General features: G+C 42.4%; 1 protein-coding gene across 2 annotated transcripts in view; it reads left to right on the top strand.

The window, feature by feature from the left end:
• Positions 1 to 14179, top strand: part of XRCC4 (X-ray repair cross complementing 4) — a 488621-nt gene that overhangs the window by 385428 nt on the left and 89014 nt on the right. The window lies entirely within an intron of this gene.

Genomic DNA, 14179 nt, shown 5'->3' with positions numbered 1-14179 from the left:
AAGCCCACTAGAGGGCGCTCCGGAGGCGTTCTTCCGATCGCCTCCGGCAAGCAGAAGTGACAAGGAAGGCTGCAATGAGCAGCCTTCCTTGTTTGGCTTTCCTCGTCGCCATGGCGACGAGCGGAGGGACGTCAGCCGACGTCCTGACGTCAGCCACCTCTGATCCAGCCCTTAGCGCTGGCCGGAACTATTTGTTCCGGCTGCGCAGGGCTCGGGCAGCTGGGGGGACCCTCTTTCGCCGCTGCTCGCGGCGGCGATCAGGCAGCACACGCGGCTGGCAAAGTGCCGGCTGCGTGTGCTGCTTTTTATTTCATCAAAATCGGCCCAGCAGGGCCTGAACGGCACCCTCTGGCGGTAATGGACGAGCTGAGCTCGTCCATACCGCTAAGGTGGTTAAGCCCAACAAAAAGAGTTTTACTCACCTGGGGCTTCCAATAGCCCCCTGCAGCTTTCTGGTGCCCTTGCCGTGTCCCTCCGATCCTCCTGTCCCCGCCGGCGGCCACTTCCGGTTTTGCCGTCAGGACCCGACAGGCTGGGAACGCGAGTGATTCTTCCCGTTCCCAGCCACAATAGCTCCCTCTATGCTGCTATAGCAGCATAGAGGGAGCTATTGTGGCTGGAAACGCGAATAATCACTTGCGTTCCCAACCTGTCGGGTCCTGACGGCGAAACCGGAAGTGGCCGCCGGCGGGGACAGGAGGATCGGAGGGACACGGCAAGGGCACCGGACAGCTGCAGGGGGCTATTGGAAGCCCCAGGTGAGTAAAACTCTTTTTGGGGGGGGGGGGCTTAAGGTTCACTTTAAGTCAGGGACTCCCTGTATTTGGAATATAAGACACAGTTACTTTTTTTCCCCACTTTTTGGGGAGAAAAAATGTGTCCTATATTACAAAAATTATGTTATGTAAAATGAATTTGCAAGTACATCATGTGTTTATTTTAAATAATTTTACTTGGGTTCAGGTTCATTTTGGGCAATGACATCATGCTGCTGAGGGAGCCCCAAGAATAATTTTTACTGTAATGGTAAGTATGAGGTAACTGCAGCATGGGTATTAATCAAGGTGTGTTAGGTTCTTTCTGTACATATTATTTAGGCACCATTTCATGTTTTTATTTGGCAAAACTTTATATCTCTAGCAAAATGCTGAGACATTGTAAACTGCATTGTTCTCAATCTACAAGCTTGGTGCTAATTGGCTTTAAAATCTTTCTGCAAGTATTTTGGTGGCTCTGACTAGTGATTTGACCTCCGTTAAGGTAGCCATACACTGGTCGATTTGCCATCAGATTCGACCAACAGATAGATCCCTCTTTGATCGAATCTGATCAGAGAGGGATCGTATGGCTGCCTTTACTGCAAACAGATTGTGAATCGATTTCAGCCTGAAACCGTTCACATTCTGTGGTGGTGGTGGTGCTGCCGCCGCTCCCCCCCTCCCCCCGAATACATTACCTGCTCCGGCCGGCGCGATTCCCCCCGGTCTCCGTTGTCTTCTTCTCCGCTCTGGTCTGGTCTCCGGGTCTGGCAGGCTTCACTTCTTCCTGTCTGGGGGAAGTTTAAACAGTAGTGTGCCCTCTACTGTTTAAACTTCCTGCCGGGACAAGAAGAAGTTAAGCCTGCCGGACCTGGAGACCAGCGCGGAGAAGAAGACAGCGGAGACCTGGGGAGTCGCGCCGGCGGAGCAGGTAATGTATTCCAGCTGTATTGCGTCGGTCGTCAGGGCACTTGAACGCCGCTAGCGACGCACTCCCTACCCGCGGGCGATCGACTATTTTGTATCTGGGCTTTGTGATGGAGCACAGCAGTGTATCTCTCAGCTTTTTTTTTTCAATAAATAAAAATAAATATATAAATAGTCTTTTTTTTGTATATAGCTTTACAAACCTGTAGCTAGCTTAACAGCGGTACGAAAACAAAAATAGCATTTTTGCTCTGACACATTAAACATAGCAAAAAACAAATACAGAACATAAATAGACCGGTATTATGTCACTTAAAGACATATTTACAGTTCACTGAAGCTTATTGATAACATTGCCCTTTTCGCAACAAATTATCAAATTGTCTTGTAATTGCAGTAAGTAATTTCTGTGCAAACAAAGCAGAGAAAGTTTTCTCTCTTTTTCCTTTTGACCCTATATACCTGCCACTTAATCATTTTTAATTAGTTTGTAAATGTTTTTGGACCTTATTGTTAAAGGGATACTGTAGGGGGTCGGGGGAAAATGAGTTGAACTTACCTAGGGCTTCTAATGGTCCCCCGCAGACATCCTGTGCCCGCGCAGCCACTCACCGATGCTCCAGCCCTGCCTTCGGTTCACTTCTGGAATTTCAGACTTTAAAGTCTGAAAACCACTGCGCCTGCGTTGCCATGTCCTCGATCCCGCTGATGTCACCAGGGGCATACTGTGCAGGTCCAGTATGGTTTGTGTCTGAGCAGTACGCTCCTGGTGACATCAGCGGGATCGAGGACATGGCAACGCAGACGCAGTGGTTTTCTGACTTTAAAGTCTGAAATTCCAGAAGTGAACCGGAGGCGGGGCCGGAGCATCGGTGAGTGGCTGTGCAGGCACAGGATGTCTGCGGGGGACCATTAGAAGCCCTGGGTAAGTTCAACTCATTTTCCCCCGACCCCCCTACAGTATCCCTTTAAACAGAAACCCTAAGAGTGTGTGTGTTTCTTTTTTCTTTGGGGGGGGGGGGGGGGCGTTACTTTGGTAACTGTTCCTGGAAATCGGGTGGTTTTCTCTTTGACCTAGTTGGCTTAGTGAGATTCATCGTTACGTCTCCCAGGAGACACCTGTTTATGGATTGTGTCATTAATTATCTTTGGGAAAATGGGCTATGAAATCCAAGTCTATCACATTCTTCTCCTTGCGGTCATTACTTAGTATTTACACAGTGTAGAGATAATGTAGATGATACACAGTCCAGGAATTACTCATTGCTCTTTGTGGTTTCTCAGCTGTGTGCTGCAGTTTGACATGATATGCTATTCGTAGACACTGCAATCATCTTTGAGACGTGTGCCTAGAATTTTCCCCCTTGTATCATTACTTGCAAGGAAAGAGCTAGTAATCATCTACCTGGCACACATCAGAGACTTGTGAAAGGTACAGACTGTGTTGTATGTAACATAGACTGCTTTCCTGTGCAGACACATCAATAACCAGCCTATCAGCTACTGCCATAATAAAAGCGTAAATTCAAAACTTAAAGCAAACCTTAAGTGAAAAAAACAAAACAAAAGAATTATGATATAATGAATCATATGTGTAGTATGGATAAGGAATAGAACATTAGTAGCAAAGAAAAGAGTCGTATAGTTTTATTTTCAGTTATATAGCGTTTTCAATAACATTGGATCATTCTGTCACAGTTGCTGTTTTTATTTTTTTCAAAATAATTTTTATTAATGCGCATAAAGAAAAATTGACAAGCATAATAAAGATTGAATATACAATCCATGTGCATATCAATCGTATTATGTATACATATCTTGGATAACAATAAAAACATATGTTAACAGAATACCACTTGTTGTTGAGTCTTTGTCATATCATGAATACGACAAATGAGAAAAATGGTCACATGTGTAAAAGGTAGAATCCGTCAATTCCACCCAAAACCTACATCACCCATTTATAATATTCAAGAATCTCAACACAGGCATTATCAGAGGCTTCAAAATCATATATTTAAACAAACAAGGGTTATCTTCCTAGTAACATTAAGGGAAACACAAACTATCCAACCAACTCATGATCTACATTCTGCTCATCCCTCCCCATGAATCAGGAATCCCCCCACCCCACAGAGTCCCCACCCCACATCTCAACCTGAAATATCATACTCAAATCTCCAATCTCCCCAAGGTGCCCACAATTTTACCAGTCAAATACCATATTGTATTTTCAAAGGCCTTCATCAGATGAAAAATCTGGTCGTCTGTAAAGACTTTTTCCACATACGGTAGCTACACCAAGTTTTAAAAAATGTGGCAGTTTTATTCTTAGCATCCTTTTCTAAATTTAGCTGTTCCATTTGCATTAGCTGGTTCACTAAATCAAGTATCAGAGACCTCGGAGGAGGGTCTGGCCGTATCCAATGTGTCATTATTGCTTTTTTGAGTGGCTAGAAGTAATAGATGTTCAAACTTAATAATAAGGGGGGCATCCTTTTTTTTTTTTTTTTTGGGAGATCTAGAGCATGGGATAGACATAGCATAAGATCCAGATCACGTTTATTCCCAGTAACCTTGTTCATTTCCCTTAATGACTCCTCCCACGCTGATTTTATCTCCTTCCAGTCCCCAAAAAAATGATTCAAATTTGGAAGATCACATTTACACTTAGGGCACAGAGATGATGTTTGCCTATTTTCCTCTCCATGAATACACGGACCTTTAATCGGGATATAGGCCCTATGAATTATTTTAAAGAACATTTCTCTCCAGTTTTCACTTGGAATAGCCTTCCTGACAGCCAACCAACTATTTCGAATCACTTCGAATTCCTCCATAGGAATTAATAATTTCCCAGCCCACTTCCTCAAATGGATTGTATGTTTTCTTAAAACCTTATCTGATTCCCTGATAATCGCATAGATCCATGATAAGGAGCAGTGCTCTTGAGGGTTGTTTAATACGTCCTCAAATATTTTATTAGAAGCTAAATTTCCCCCTCTGCCCACAATATGGGTAACATACGTCTTTAATGGGTTGTAGAAAAAATTGTGTTTCTGGCAATTTAAACTTTACCTTCAACTCATTGACAGAAAGGAGTGAATGATTTGAATTAAAGAACTCCTGTAACTGCACTATTCCCCGATCCGCCCATTTCCTATAGCCCGCATGTAAAAGACCTGGGCAAAAACCTGGATTAGCCAAAAATGGCATTCTAGGAGAAAGATGACCCCATAAACCCAGTTTTTTCCTCACTTCTCTCTAACAAATAGCAATGTCTCTTTTCATTATGTTTTGCTTGATATAAAATGGTAAAGCTCCTACTTTAGTATGTAATATCCCCAGTTCTTCATGTAGTTTAGTATGGGTTACGAAAGAGGTGTTGCCCAGCCAATCTCTGATATGCCTAAAAATAGCAGCTAGATTATATAGACAAATTTCGGGAAGATTAAGGCCCAAATGCCCCAATGGAAGTTTTAGCTTGGCCAAGGCAATACAGTGTTTCTTAAAATTATATATAAAGTTAATAAATGCAGTTTATAAACGTTTGTCAATATGCTTTATTAGAAGGGGTAGGGTTTGAATAGGATATAATAACCGTGCACAGCTCATCATTTTAATCAAATGAATTCTTCCAATTAGTGAGATTGGAAGAGATCCCCAATCTTGCAGTTCCTTAATTATATGAGCAATACTTGGAGAGAAATTCAGGTTATACAACTGACTGACTTCCCTCGGAATCCTGATCCCTAATTAAGTTATAAAAGAGGAGGCTATTCTAATTGGACAGTTAGACCCCATTCCCAAAGCTCCCTTTTGATCCAAAAATAAAAGTTCACTCTTAAGATAGTTGATAACCAGACGCGACACCTTACCAAATTAATTAATGTGATGAATGACCGCTGATAGGTCTCTGATTGGATTAGCCATGTACAAGATGATATCATTCGCAAACAAGGAAGATCGAAGGACCCTAGGTTCCAATCCGCAGTCCCTCAAAAATATCCGAAAGGGCAAGGGCACGTGACAGGGGCTCCAAAGCTACAATAAATAATAATGGCGATAAAGGACAACCCTGTCTCGTGTCCCTCCCCAGAGAAAAGGTGAAACCCAGGCCCCCTGAAATAGAAATACAAGCCACAGGGTGAGCATACATAAATTGAATATAGGTCAAAAAATTACCAGAGAACCCATATGCCTTAAAACCTGTAACTACAAAAAGTTCCCCTGGGGGGTACTCACCTCCGGATCCGATCTAGGCTTCCCCCGTCCTCCTGTGTCCCACGCCGGTCTCGCTGTGCCCCTCCGAACAGTGCGCATGTAAATATTTACCTCCCCAGCTCCAGCGCAGGCGCAAGGCGCAGTTTCAGCTCTCCGCTCGGAGATAGGCGAAAATACCTGATCGCTGTCGGCCCGCTCTACTGCGCAGGTGCAATTCTCCTGCGCCTGTGTAGTAGAGCAGACCCAACAGAGATCGGGTATTTCCGCCTATCTCTGTACGGTTTACCGCAACAGCGCCCCCGCTGGAGCCAGGAAAGGTAAATAAGTACACCCGCCCTTTGTCCCTCCAATGGTGCACCTATCACTTGACCGACCCAAAATTTCGCATTAGATTTAGATCCTCCCTTTGCAAATGAGACTCCTGGAGGATTGCCAAGTCAACCTTCATTTTATCTAAGTGACGTAGTACCTGTGTATGTTTTTTTGGGAAGTTCTCAGGCCCTTCACGTTCCAAGTGACAATTTTCATGGTGGTTGAAATAGTTTTTCAAGATGTGAACAACTTGAAAAATTAAACAAATTGTGAATCCGGCAACGGGTGTCCCAGCAGCACCACGTCACCCGCAGAGTAAGATTGGAGGCAGGGAACTCCAAAACTAGAGGCGGGGGGAGGGAAATCACACATACCAGAGGGAGAGCAGACTCTAAAAAACACTTAACATAAGCCTGAAACCATTGTAGAAAATATTCTAATGAGAAAGAGTCATACAATCCATCTAGGCACCCAAATATGTGCCATAGATAGAGTGCATCACCATTTTCCTTCACTAATACACCTACATCTCTTATTGACCTCCTTTTTTTTCTGAAAGAGTTTCATTACTCAATATGATAAGGAGTATAGTGCAGAACAATAATGCAATTTCACATAATTTCCTGGTCAACATTCAGTTAAGGGGTATAACCCCGGTACCTGCTGAGCTTCCCCGAAGATCCCCTCCCGCAACAAAATACCCCATATAAATGTGATATATCAAACGCATGCAGCAGATAATAAGACAAAAATAACTCCTCGAGTATACTTGGAAATGAAGATCATGGGAAAAATAACAAAAAGAGAACTGAGAGTCCCCGTTAAAGCGAACCAGAGCTGAAAATAATAAAGATTTTATACATACCTGGGGCTTCCTCCAGCCCCATACGCGCTGATCGATCCCACGCCGCCATCCGCAGCTACGAGAACCGGCTCCGCACTGATCTGTCAGTCGGAGCCAGTCTAAGCGTAGCAGAGGTGCACTCTTTGCGTATCTCTGCAGCAGTGTATGGAGAGATACGTAGAGGGCGCACTTCTCTTGCATAGCTGGCTCCATTGATGTCAGCGACGGGAGCCCATTTTTGTAGCTGCGGGCAGCGCTGGATGGCGGCGTGGGATAGATCAGTGCGTATGGGGCTGGAGGAAGCCCCAGGTATGTATAACTTATTTTTCATTTTTTTAGCTAGGGAACATCTCTGGTTCCCTTTAAGAGAAAAAAACATTGCTTCACATTATAGCGGCATTTCCCCCAGAGAGGGCAGAGGCTAACAAAGATTAGTCTTCCCATGTAGCACAATTTTGGCTCGAAGGAGGTTCTCCCGATTTCGGCGATGTCGATTGATCCAGATTTGGTCGTTCCTGTTGTGTCAAAACAACAGATGCCTGTGATCTTGGACTACCAAGTGCAAATGAACGCACATGAGCTTCCGCATCATGAGGAGAAGTAAATGAAGCAGGCTTTCCTTCATCAACATATACTGTATATACAAGGTCTCTGGATAGTTCAGAAAGAAGCACATTTTACACTTTACTAAAAGCTGACACACTGGATGTAATCCCTTTCTGGCCATGTTAACTTCTGCAGAATAATCAGCAAACCGTAACAGTTTATGGCCTTGTACTTCTAGAACTTTCGTTCGGGAAGTGCGGTAAGCGCTGAGAAGGGACATTTTTTCAGAATAATAAAAATACCTTACAATCACAGGTCTAGGAGACTTTCTTTCCGGACTTAGCTGCCCAATGTGGTGTGCTCGTTCAACCTTAAAGATGACATTCAGATCCAGAGCCTTAGGGATCTCCATAGCACAGATCTCTGCTAAATCCGCGGCCTTAACTGACTCCGGAAGCCCAATAACCCGTAGGTTGTTTCTGCATGAGCGATTCTCCAAGTCATCTATGAGATCAAATAATATGACCTGTTTGTTGCACGCCATTTGTGCCAGGGTATAGGCCTCTTTGCTTTTCTCAGCCATTGCAGTCACATGTGCATTATTTGACCCAAGCTGGGTCGGAGAGCTCAGAGAAGTTCTTTTGCATAGATAACAACAGTTTTTTTTAACTCTTCCTGTACTGGAAAAACAATGAGACACTTTTCTTTGCTACTAATGTTCTGTTTCTTAGCTGTCCTTCACATACAATGCATTATATCATGCGTTTATTCTATACTTTTATTTACCTAATAAGATGCAATTACAGCTGCAGTTGTTAATTTGAAAATGTTTTTTTATAATTATTATGTTGTAGTGGCTAGAATTACTAATCGCTAACAGAATATAAAATTAAAAGGGCACTTACAAATGATGAAATAATATAATTTAATATTTGCAAGGCTTAGAAGTCATTTCAACATGCCTGGATATCTTTATTAAATAACAAAAAAACAGAAAAAGTACTTCTCTAAATTCATCACATGGACCTTAAAGAGAACCTGAACTGAGAAATTTGTTTTAAATAAACATATGAGGTACCTTCAAATGAACATTACATAGTTACCTTGCCACCAGTTCCTCTCAGAAGCTCACCATTTTCTTCTAACAAAGGTCCCTTCCAGTTGAGTTCTGACAACATTTTGTCAGAACTGAAATATATCAGTTGCTGTCAGTTATAGGTGAGAGGACAACTGATGTGCCATGTATCCCTATGGCTCAAGTGGGTGATGTTAGTTTAGCAGTGTGCTGACCAGGAAGCTGTTATGGGGTAATGGCTCTTTTCAAAATGGAGGACGGAGAATTCCCTTGATCACAGTGGACAAACAGCACGCAACAGAGGAGAAAGAGATTAAGAGGTAGACTACATGGGAGGCAAGTATGACTTGTTTGTTTATTTTGCCTTTTAATTTTCAGTTCAGGTTTTCTTTAATGTGTAATATCTGGTAATGGCAGTTTAGTTTCCCCAGTTAGAGTTTATCTCCTTTGTTACTCTAAAGCAAAATGTCCCTTTAGGGCTACCATAATTATGCAGTAAAAAGAGAAAATGACCACCCTACAATGTACTAATTAGAGTAGATGAGATTTTTCTTTCAGCTACAGGAGAAGATACTTAAAAAAAATTAAAAAAAATAAACCGTACACTTGCCAATTGCAAACTACTCTGTTTGGAAGCAGAATAAAAGTTAATTAGAAGACTTATCTTTATGATGCCAACTGAGTCTTCCAGGTACCATAAACCCCAGCGACTGGCAGTGTCTGCTCCCCTTGTTACCAGTGGCTGTTACTGCTAGAGGGAAGTCAGGATTTCTGTAGATCTGTAGTGTCTTATCTCACACTGTTTTCTCATTTGCAACTTAAGGTTTTATCAAGTTTTTTTTATCTATTATGGATTTATTCTAAATATATTTTCTTTGCGAGTCATAATTGGACTACATCAAACTGAACATAGCTGGAGCTCACAGACATTGGCAATGAGTAAGAAGAGGGGCATTTTTCAGTTCAGTGTGTGCACTGCCGGCTGCAGACGATCATAATCGCTAATACTACTCAATGGTCTGGACGGGGATTATCAGAACTTGGCTAAGAAAAGCTCTGTCCTCCATTTTAAAAATGGCCATTACCCCATAACTGCTTCCTGGTCAGCACACTGTTGAACTGTAATATCACCCACTTGAGCCATAGGGAAACATGGACATTACCTTGCACATTCAGTTGTAACTGACAGCTGCTGATATATAACTAACAGCTACTTGTATATTTCAGTTCTGACAAAATATTGTCAGAACTGGAAGGGATCACTGTAAGAAGAAAATGGTGAGCTTCTGAGAGGAACTGACGGTGAGGTTAGTATGTTATATTTATTCGCAGCTACGTCATGTGTTTATTTTAAAGGGTACCTAAACCCACCGAGGAAAAATTAGTTTCCCTTACCTGGAGCTTTTAGCAGCCCCCTGCAGCCATCCTGTGCCCTCGGTGTCTCTCCTGAATCCTCTAGTCCCCCGCCGGCAGCTAGTTTCATTTTTGCTGGCTCGGAGTCGGCGGGCCGCCACGCGTATCATTGAACGCGTTACCAAGGTAACAGGGCACTATAGCGGGTGTCAACATGTATCTTTGTACACGTTGACACCCACTATAGCGTCCTGTTACTGCGGTAACACGTGTAATGATATGCGTGGCGGCCCGCGGACTCCAAGCCAGCAAAAACTAAACTAGCTGCCGGCGGGGGACTAGAGGATCCAGGAGAGACACCGAGGGCACAGGATGGCTGCAGGGGCTGCTAAAAGCCCCAGGTAAGTGAACATCATTTTTCCTCATTGGGTTTAGGTTCCCTTTAACTCTGGAGCTTTGGTACTGTATTCAGTGCCATATTTATGGCTTTTTCATTACACATTAGACAGTAATACGCTCTAAATGTCTTTCATGTAATGACATACAGTCAATGACCTATTGTATTGTAAACTAGATTCCCTGTACTTGACAATCATTAGTTGCAATCTAATCTAAACAAGCCATCATATTCTTCTGATCCACATTACAGACGTCTGATCTGAATCTCTCTCTATATGTTTTCCACTTAAAAAATCCACAGAAACTCACTGAAGTATGATGTGCACCAAAACATATGTACATTCTGAGAAGACATGTCTAACCGTGTTTATTTACAGTGTGTGGAGTGGGGGACAAAGAGATAACTTGACATCACAGGAAATGTGCAGCTTGCTAATAAAATTCAATCCTTTATCCCCTACTGAGTGAAGCCTACCAAATATGATCAAAATGTGAGTTTTCTTTTGTTGTGAATGAAGCTATAACATGTGTTGTCTTCCCTGAACCTCCCTGTATGCTGTTGGATGATAATAAAGCAGCTTTAGGGCCGTTTTGGACCAGCCATGGTGCACTGCAGAGCTGTGAATTAGGGCTTTAAGAGGTCAACTAATTACCATATTACTAGACCTCTTTGTTTCAGCTGCTCACCTGTGAAAGATGGGCTAATTGGTGATGCTGCCTGCATCTACAGATGTGTTCAGATAATTTCCAGTGTCTTTATGTATTGTCAGTCCTGTAGGTAGCTAGATTTGTCATATGCATCTCTTGGGCAGACCAGACATAATTCATGACTATCGTGCAAGGACATTAGTCTTGGTTGCTGGTGCTGGGCATTATGAGAAGAGAAACATTACATATTTCGTAAATACTCATTGCATTCCAGCAGTTCTAGAGGTGTGTTTAGCTTCTAAGGGCAAAAATGGTTAGTTTGCATATATTCAGCAGTGATGCACTGGGAGACATCTCAAGCCAAGCTCACTCCAACCTGAATTATCGCAAATTCTTTCTGTTTTAAGAAAGCAAACTTTTGTTTTTCTTAACATTTTAGTAAGGGGGCTTTTAGGACCATTGTAGTCCCTTACACACTCCAATGAGTTCTGGGTCACCATGAGCTTGCTGGTTAGTCTGTACCTCTCGGTGTTACAAGCCCTACTCCATAGAGCCAAATTAATCCATACCATGCATTGATGAGGATCAACCAATCTGAAACAGTCTGTATGCATGTTGGATTATTATGGCTCTGTACAAATTAACAAGGTGACACATCAGTGCATCCCAGCAGTTCTGGAGGTGTGTTTAGCTTCTAAGGGCAACAATGGTTAATTTGCATATATTTAGCAGTGATGCACTGGGAGACATCTCGGAGCTGACACCAACCTGAATTATCGCAAATTTCTTTCTGTTTTAAGAAAGCAAACTTTTTTTCCCATAGCATTTTAGTAAGGGGGCTTTTAGGACCATTGTAGCCCCTTACACACTCCAGTGAGTTCTGGGTCACCATGAGCTTGCTGGTTAGTCTGTACCTATATTTAGTTAATGTTTTATAATCTATAACCTGATAACCTGAATTGTTTTTTGTTTTAAAAAGACTTTACTTATTTTACTTATTGCTTTACTTTACTACGGTGCTTTAGGTAGAGCGCTTTCTTTTTGTTTTATTTGGACCATTTCAAAAATTCTGATGTCTCCGTTTCTACATAACTTTACCAGGTAGTCTATGTTAAAAATTAATAAATGTAAAACAAACTGCTTGGCTCTTGCAGACCAGTAGTTACAATTTAAAGTTTAACCGAGGCAGATGTTATATTACTAATGGGACACAGAGGCATGTTCCTTGCCCAGTGACATGCCTCTATGTCCTCTTTGCATTGTTCTCTGTTCCCCCTTCCCTCTACTGTGCCTCCTGTTAGTCCATCAATGGCAAGTGTGTTACTGCTGTAACCCGTGCATTGCTATGGTAACGTAATGTTCATTACCATAGTAACGCGCGTGACACTAATGGGTTTACTGACCGTGCCCACCCACCCCAGCCCTAGTAACGAGTATATTGCTGAGCACTCTCTGCACACAGACGTTTTACCGGAGCGAATCAGGTCCATCGACTCCTATCCAATTAACTTTTTCTCCCAGGAGATATTTTTTCATCTCATCTAAAAAAGTATTTTAGCACTCAATTTAAAAAGTGCCACAAATTCACAAATTAGATAAGTAATTTCAAACCTTTTTTGAGTACTTTCTTGCGGGGGGGGGGGGGGGGGGAGGGAAATATCTCCTTGAAGAAAAGTTAATAAGTTAAGTCACAAATTGGTGTACGCGAAAAATGGGTGTCAGGGAAACCTGGGCACAGAGAAGTTGCCAATAGTAGAATGTTTACGGGGTTAACTTTCAATAGTAGAAATTGGTAAATATTACTGATATTCTAGTACAGCTAAACCTAACCCTACTCTCACACAGACCCCCCGACGCCTAACATTAACTGTGTATCCCCCCCACAAAGCCTCTTCCTAAAGCTGTTATAGTTACATGTCCAGACGGCTTGATCAGCTTCTTCTTCCTCCACCGCAGCAGCGATGTTACACCGACATGTCTTCTAGGTTCTGATCACATGATATGACATCCGGATCCAGGGGACAGTGTCAGCGTTACAGCACCATTCAGTGATGAGAGAGTCTCTTTTACCACCCCTCTTCCTCTGCTAAGTAGCCGAGTTTAGGCAGCCCTTGCTGCCCTGGCACAAGTTGTCTCAATCGAGCTCTCAATCGAGACAACTCATGCATGGCTGTTAAAAGGTTCAGTGACACCTACATAGGAAAAATGTCATTTACAGTACAATTTACACTGGAATAAACATGCAATGTATATGTAACTGTGTATTTTAGATTTTACAGGTTTTCATCATACGGAGCTTTTAACTATCATATTTTTTCAGCATTTAGATGAGTATTATTTTATTACCTTTGGTACCATTACATTCTCACTTAGCCCTAGCTGGTATCCAAATTTAATTGTCACAATAATTCACCTTTATGCCAAGAGATCCCAAGAGTCTTTCTTTTTAGAAGTGATTAACAGAAGCGTAGATAAGAGCGTTCAAGTGCAGAATCTTTTTTGATTTTAATGAGAATTTATATTCCTTAGCTTGTGTAGGCACCATCACACTTTCCTATTCAAATTCCCTTCAGAGTGAAACCTCTGGTCTTTCTTGCTTATTAAAGCGTACGTGAATACAAGATTGTTTTGTCCTTAAGGCAACGTATATTGAAGTGACCCTGGGTACACCTCCAGTAGAAGCAGCTGCTTGTCGTTGACTTGTCTTGCCTGTAATTTTTGGCCACATCTGAAACATATTTTGGTCTCGGCACCCCCCTGAACCTTCTGCTGTAAATTTTCGTGATGTGCTCTCTTTTCTCAGGAAGAGGCTGTAGCTTTGATTCATGACTGTGCTTAAAGGCACAACTGATCGAAAGCTCTGGATCCTACCCCTTACTGCTCAGCATTTGAAAGTTGACGGTTTTGAAGTACAACTGGCGTAGTTATTCAGATTTTGTAATATTAAACTGTGCCTCGCTCACTACCGGTGTGGCTTGGGGGGGGGGGAGGGGGGTTAAAATAAAAATGATTGTGTTAATATGTTTATGGATATATATTCCATTTGTTTTAAGGAAATGACTGGCGTGTGGTATCTGGCCATCATGCATACAA

The sequence above is a fragment of the Hyperolius riggenbachi genome, chromosome 1 (assembly GCF_040937935.1).
Source record: "Hyperolius riggenbachi isolate aHypRig1 chromosome 1, aHypRig1.pri, whole genome shotgun sequence".
Lineage (NCBI taxonomy): Eukaryota > Metazoa > Chordata > Amphibia > Anura > Hyperoliidae > Hyperolius > Hyperolius riggenbachi.
Note: the sequence above shows the minus strand (reverse complement) of the source record. Positions and strands in the feature narration are given on the sequence as shown.